This window comes from Phasianus colchicus, chromosome 1, assembly GCF_987193195.1.
Source record: "Phasianus colchicus chromosome 1, bPhaCol1.hap1.1, whole genome shotgun sequence".
Classification (NCBI taxonomy): domain Eukaryota; kingdom Metazoa; phylum Chordata; class Aves; order Galliformes; family Phasianidae; genus Phasianus; species Phasianus colchicus.
The window spans coordinates 139230095-139237247 of NC_143436.1; positions in this window are offsets into that span (position 1 = coordinate 139230095).

Consider the following 7153-nt stretch of genomic DNA (forward strand, 5'->3'; position numbering starts at 1 on the left):
CATGAGTGTAGCTGGAATTAATTTACTCATAACACTCAGCACGTGTTATCAATCTTAAACACTTCTTGGTTTTCCAAGAAACTGCCTTAAGAGTGAATGGTGATGGCACTACAGAGAGAAACAGCATGAGCAAGACTTGGGGAACTGATAGCTAGAGAGAAGAAAGGAGATGGGACAGAGGAGGGATGGATATTTGATAGCTTCTTATTTTATCACTTAGTTCCTGGACTAATTATTTACAAATGCATACACAGCCACTTACACGCAAACTACATTTTTTTCTGTTTAACGTTTTGATTACAGTAATGCCCTTTAGTACTAGTCATGTATATACACACACAGTGATACAAAATCCTGGCAGCTGTCTGAGAACGCATTAAGTGGCTGGTACATTAGATGTATATATATATAGCATGCCTGTGGGATGATGCAATGGGCAGATATATATGTGTGTGTGTACATTAAGAAGAACTTGCTGCTGAAAAGGAATTTGAATACAGTAGTAGCTGGAATCATATTGCTCTGTTATGTTATATATCCCCTAAGTGTCAGAGTTATGGGATGTATAAGCTAATTTTAATCCATAAGCAGCATGCATTATTTGAGTTCCATGACTAGACTGCTGCCAGAGCCCAAGCTAGTGACTGTAAAGAGATTTTGAATTGGCCTTAGTACAGCTCTGTAGTTTTTAGACAAGCCCTTAATGGCACCGAAACCCTGGCTAATAAAAGCATTTGTTAAGTCACAGTACTTTCTATTCAGTCTCATACTCAGCAGGCAAGTGAAGGCTGTGGGAATACTATGTTACACTCAAAAGTTTTAAAAAGCAAACAAACAAAATTTTATCTCACGGCTGTGCATCTGTGGGTATCAGCAGGACATATTTAGCAGTGTTTGTACAGACAGCAAACTGGTAATGGGATTTCAGCAAGAGTCAGTGAAATAGTCTGATGGGAATTTTTTAAGAAACCTTTTATTTTACAGGAAAAGCATGCTTGTGTATTTCTTTCAGCACAAAATTGGAAACTGCTAGAAGTATGAGTATCGAATTGGTTTATTCTTGTGTTCATTACGTAACCAAAATACTGTAAAAATAACTTCAATGAATAGTGCCAGAAGATAATATTTAGTAAAAAAAAAAAACAGTCATGTTCAAAGGCCTGAAGAAGTCTCGGGGTGTTGTACATATATTTATGCAAATGCATTTGAAAACCTAGTCTGTCCTGGACTTCTATATGAAATAATAGGCAAAAAATAGCAAAAAGCAGTTTGCATTAGACCACCAAACTTCTATTATTCTTTTAAAAAGGCTCCTATACCGAACACACAGCCATTTTTACTTGAAATAGGTACTACTTATCACCCTCTTTACTGAGGTTTAATTTTCATTAACAAAAGCATAAACTGTGCTTCCTTTTTGCCAAGCCTTTCCCCCTTTTGCGGCACAGTGCTATGATTCTGCATGACTTCCTGTACTGTATACTTTCCAGGTGTTGCAGCCACTACTGACAAAACCAAACATGCTTGTTTTACACAGCCTACTCTATTTGCCAGAACAAGGTGATAACACATGTCAAACTTTCCTCTGTGACTAAGGTTAAAACAAAGCTTTTTCTGAGAAAACATCCTTTCTCAATAAGCTTGCATGTTATAATGCCCAAACTGGTAGGCTGCCAAGAATTATTTAGTAAAAGCGAGAAAATTTGGTATGGTTTCCTCTCAAAGATCTGTGAATTATTCATACATCTGTTGCAGGCACGTGAGGTGACTGATTTACCATGCTCGAGTTTTGTGTCTTTGACATTTATATCTTAAAATCAATATAGCCTGGAATTCCACAGCAGTTCATTGCAGCCAGGAAGGTGTGTCCCTGCAGACTTCATTTGCATCAGGTAGGTTGAGTAGTAAAAGACAAATAACTGGGAAGTGGCAAAATCACATTCATCTCACACTTAAACGTGGCATTTACAAGTCTGGAGATGTATTGTTTCTGATAGGAAGGTATCAACAGTGTCATAATCTGATGTCAATCATTCTGAAATTAGTTTTTGTGATCTGTTTCAAGCCAAGATTCAGCATCAACCTGGTAAGGGGGAGGCAGGAGACTGCAGCTTGCAGAATTAGTCCAATCCAGCGCTAAGTTATTTCTTAGCTTCCACTCAGTAGGTGAAGTTCTGCTTCAGCCTATAATGAAAGGGAGGAGAAAGGAAGTAGTGGAAATCAGATGCATGGGGATAGTTTAACTTTCCTAATTCTGGCCAGTAAAAATCATCCTCTGCATTAGCTAAATTGGTAGGTAAAGAAAAAGGAGAAACCAGAAATGCTTCAAAATACTATTTTGATCCTATTTTTGAAAAAGGATTGTTTTTTAAAAATAATCTCTCTTTAATAGAAAAAGGAATACAGTGACTTTCTAGGATGCTGTTATCTTGAGATCACAATCCTGAGGAGTGTTATGAAGCCAGGAATAAAAGCTCAAAGAAACTAAAGGTCTTAGCCAGATTTACAGGATCACTTATTAAAAGTAAATCTCTTACGAAAGGAAACAGTAAAGAACCAAAACAGTCTGCAGTCATCTAGGATACACTACAATCCTTTGTTACTCAAAGGACTCAAGCTTCCAGAAATTACATTATTGTTTGTGCTAATATGATTTATAGGATAACATCAGAATTGATACTTTATGCTAGAAAATCTAATGCTGAAGTTGTGACAATTGTTATTTGACAGGATGAGGCCAAATGCATATTAAAAATGAAGTCATATATTAGAGCCAATAAAATGATTCAGCTTTATGATAATCTTTTAGGAATACAAATGGAATTTTATTAATCCTGCATCAACTCCCTGGTTCAGTAAGATCACTGTAAAATGATATCATGCTTCATCCAGAGTGAATGTAGTAGTCCTGTTCAGAACAGACAGCTGTAATGATAAGCAATTAAGCAGCATATTGGCTTTCAGATAAGAATAGTCTAGCATACAGTTATGAGACAAGAAGGAAATGTCTTTGCTTTTACAGGATTTTGCCTCGTTTCCATACCTGATGCTGCCATGAATCAACTCTTTGAAAGGGTAGATAACAGCAGGACGAGGGGAAATACTTTTACGTTGAGGGAGGGGAGATATAGGTTGGACATCAGGGGGAAATTCTTTACAGAGAGAGTGGTGAGGTGCTGGAACAGGCTGCCCAGAGAGGTTGTGGATGCCCCGTCCCTGGAGATGTTCAAGGCCAGATTGGATGGGGCCCTGGGCAGCCTGGTCTAGCATTAAATGTGGAGGTTGGTGGCCCTGCATGTGGCAGGGGGGCTGGAGCTTCAAGATCCTTGAGGTCCCTTCCAACCCTGGCCATTCTGTGATTCTGTGATTCTGTCTTTGACAGGATGAAGGGAAATGGCCTCAAGTTGCACCAGGGGAGATTTAGGTTGGATATCAGGAGAAACTTCTTTACAGAAAGGGTTGTAAGAAGTAGAATAGGCTCCCCAGGGATCACACATCCATGGATGTGTTTAAAAACCGTTCGGATGTGGTGCTCAGGGACATGATTTAGTGGAGGGTTGTTAGAGTTAGGGTAGTATGGTTAGGTTGTGCTTGGACTCGTTGATCTTTAAGGTCTTTTCCAACCTGAGCAATTCTATGATCCTATGATTCTAGTGATTGGAATTAGAGATGAAATGAGATCAGTCTTTTTCTCTGAAGAGTGCAGTCAGTCTTCATGAAGAACAGAGGAGGATCAGGAATATAAATTTTTTCAGCCTCTGAATTCACTTTCCTTATGGTATTTTTATCTGCTGTCATACTTGAGTCCTTTCCTTCATTAAAAGTTCTTGGTCAGGAAAGATTTTAGAGATTAGATACAGCAATCCTTAAAGCAATTGTTTCCCAGAGGAAATACATTTTTATAAGTGTTTGTTCTAGATAAGAACATAATGAATGTATGAGTGTAAAGGACAGTTATTTCTCTTCCTTTCTGCGCAACTTAAGAAAACATACCAATTTCTGTTCATCTTGGTTTGCCTGCCAGGGATTGCAATGTTCTGGAAATAGTAACATCCAGTTCTCCTACTGTTTCTACAGTTTTCAGGTGCAAAGTAAGTAACTAGCTGCAATTTTCTATACATATTCTCCACTTTCCATTGACCTAGCTTTAAAGATTCAAAGAAGGATTATTAGGAGAACTCTTCAGTGTAACTTACTCTGTAGTACTTTCTGTTGTATCTGAGTCCAAATAAATCAAATCCACAAATTTTGGCTGTGTTTCATGCATATGGCTTGATTTCAACCACGCTTAACTAAAATTAGATTGCTGAATTCAGTTCAGAAAATTCTGCTTGTTCAGCCAAACTGGAGCTAAGTGGAATTAATCCAAAAATATGCTGGTGCTGCCAGCAAAATGACCGTATCTCCACTGCTCTGTGTACTATTCCAGCCTTTCCTTTAACATTCTTTTGACAGTGACTTAAATATTTGTGGCCTTATCCAGTAATTCCTCTCTCGGCTGGGCATGATTTTGTATGCGCACCAGGTTTAAATAGATGCCATATAGAACAGAGACACTGAAGGTAGTTAGTATCAAGAAATTCAAGATACATGTTATTACATGAAATTTCATCAGATTTGTCTGTTTGCATTTACACTTTTTGGTTTAGTAGCTTGTGGTAGCAATGGGAATGGGAGGACAGTTGGACCAGATGATCTTGCAGGTCGTTTCCAACCTTGTGATTCTATGATTCTATCATTCTTTTCCCACTATTACTTGGAAATGTTAAAGATGATGTTCACCACTATCTTATTTTCCAAGAAAATGATAAATACAGAAACTAAGTATATGTATGAAAGGCTGAAGTAGGTGGGGTTGAGTATGGGGCACAGCAGCCTGAAGCCCAGGCAAAGGGAGGGAAAATCATGAATTCTAATTGCAGATTCAGTGAAGGATACAAGAATGAGGAGAGGCAAGAGCTGTAATTACCCTAATATTGGTGAGAGCCGGTATCTCTTATTTTCTTGATTTCTGCCCTGTCACAAATACTATTTGGGAAAAAGGAATTTTATAAATGATTGAAAAAGCAGGATTAGGAATGGCTATTCCCAGCAAGGTTCTGGCCTAACACAAAAGTCAGACACACCTCTGCATAATAATTCAGATAAGGCCCTGCTTGGAAGGAATGTTTAAAGCCAGTCCAGACACTAAGCACATAGAGGAAGAGGTTGAATACATTTATATCCTAACCACTGCCCTGCTGTGACAGATAGGTTTAAGTCTGTTAGTTCATATCTAGTTAAACTAAAAAAAATTCAAATCCTGTAGCTTCAAAGGCAAAGGTAGATGGATACTGTCTAGAATATTATACTGCAATAGCTGACATGCAAATCATTTGCTTGTTCTTGCTCAGTCAGCTGTGGGCAAGATTAAAAAAAAAAAAACTTTTGGCTCTGCTGAGGAAAAATTAGGAAATTTGTCCAGTTTATAGAAGGGCAGAGAAGAACCTGAGTAGAGAGATGAGTAGAGAATGCTATAAGATGCAAAAGACATGGTGATCAGAAAAAGCTAGAAAAAAATTTTCCTGACCTAAATGATCTCTCTGAACTAACATTGCATTACTGAATTCTGAGGAATCTTATATTGACATCTTTCATATGTTGATGAGGTCTATAACAACTTCAACTTCAAAATTATTTACAGAGTAAAAGAACTTGGATATAAGGATCTTTGGACACCAAAGGCAAAAAGCTCATTCTTTTGATTGATACTAGATGCCTGAGGGGATGAGAAGAGTATGTCTGAAAGTTGTCCAAAAGATTTAGACTACCAAGAGTCTACCTATTTACAGAGAAGTAAAATCTTTTTGTTGTTGCTATAAATTATCCATGTTTTTGGATACGACCTAGCCAGTTGTTACAGAGATCAGAATAGGTGTGTTTTCCTTACTGTTTCATCCATGCAAAGCAAGACAAGACAAGATATATGAACGAACCATTTGAATTACATTCTTCTATTTCTGGATTTACAGGTAGAACAGTTTCAAGGGGAAACGGCACTCAATTCCTAACAGGGTTAGACCTTAACACATTAAATCTAGAAACCTTAGTTGTTAAACTCCTAGTGACTCACACTTGGCATTCCTAGCTGAAAGCAGTAGGTGAAAAAGTGCTTTATCTTGAGTAATTGTTACCAGAGCATAGCCTAAAGGATATAAATAAGAATTTGACCAGTACTAACACAGGATATTACTAAAAATACTTGATAGTATGTTTTGAAGTTTGCTAGACTGCTAGCATTATCTCTCCTAGCAGTGGCAAGCAAGAATGCCAGATATTAGGTTTTGTAGTAACTAAGAATAGCAATGTATTTTTTCTCAGAACAGCACTGTGAGGCAGAGGAAGTCCTTTTCTTTTCACATGCCAAAGGAAACTGTAGAAAAACCATCCATGGAACATTTCATGTCATCTTACGTCTTGATTTTAGACCCAACTGCCCATGCTATTTAAATGCAAGTGTATAACATGGAATAGAATTTAGGAATGGCTTGTCTTTCACACTGCTGTCACCACCACCGAAACGTACCAGCCACCAGCTTGCTGTGCTCACAAACACTGTTTGGTCTCTGCAAACATTCAGTAAGCATCAATGAACGTCAGTTGGTGCCACTTGGTTTCAGACCACATACTTGGTTTCGGACCAAGTCTATTGTATTTACCCTGCTATTGCCTTGGAAGACACGAGATTGCACATGAGTGTGAAACTACAGAGTAAGTACAAGTTATATCCTTTATCAATGTAACCTCATGCTGTCAGCACTGATTGTTCAATTTCCTTCAGAACACAATAGATATCTAGGTGCCTGGAGATTGGATTTATATCAGCATCACACGATTGATGCTCCACGATATGCTTGACAGTGTGTTTCTTACAGAGTCATGGACTGAGACATCTTGGTTTTTTTCAGCTATGTGAATTGTCATTTTCTTTATGAGAGAACATTTACATAATTGCTATAGGATTGTGTAAATTGAAGCATTATTAAGGCTGAAACCAGCCACATTTCAAGGCAAAAATATTTAATTCCTTCTTTATTAGAAAAATCTAGCATTATTTTTCTTTTATTGCATATATTTTTAATATATCTCTTAAAAAGACTTGAAATTAAACACA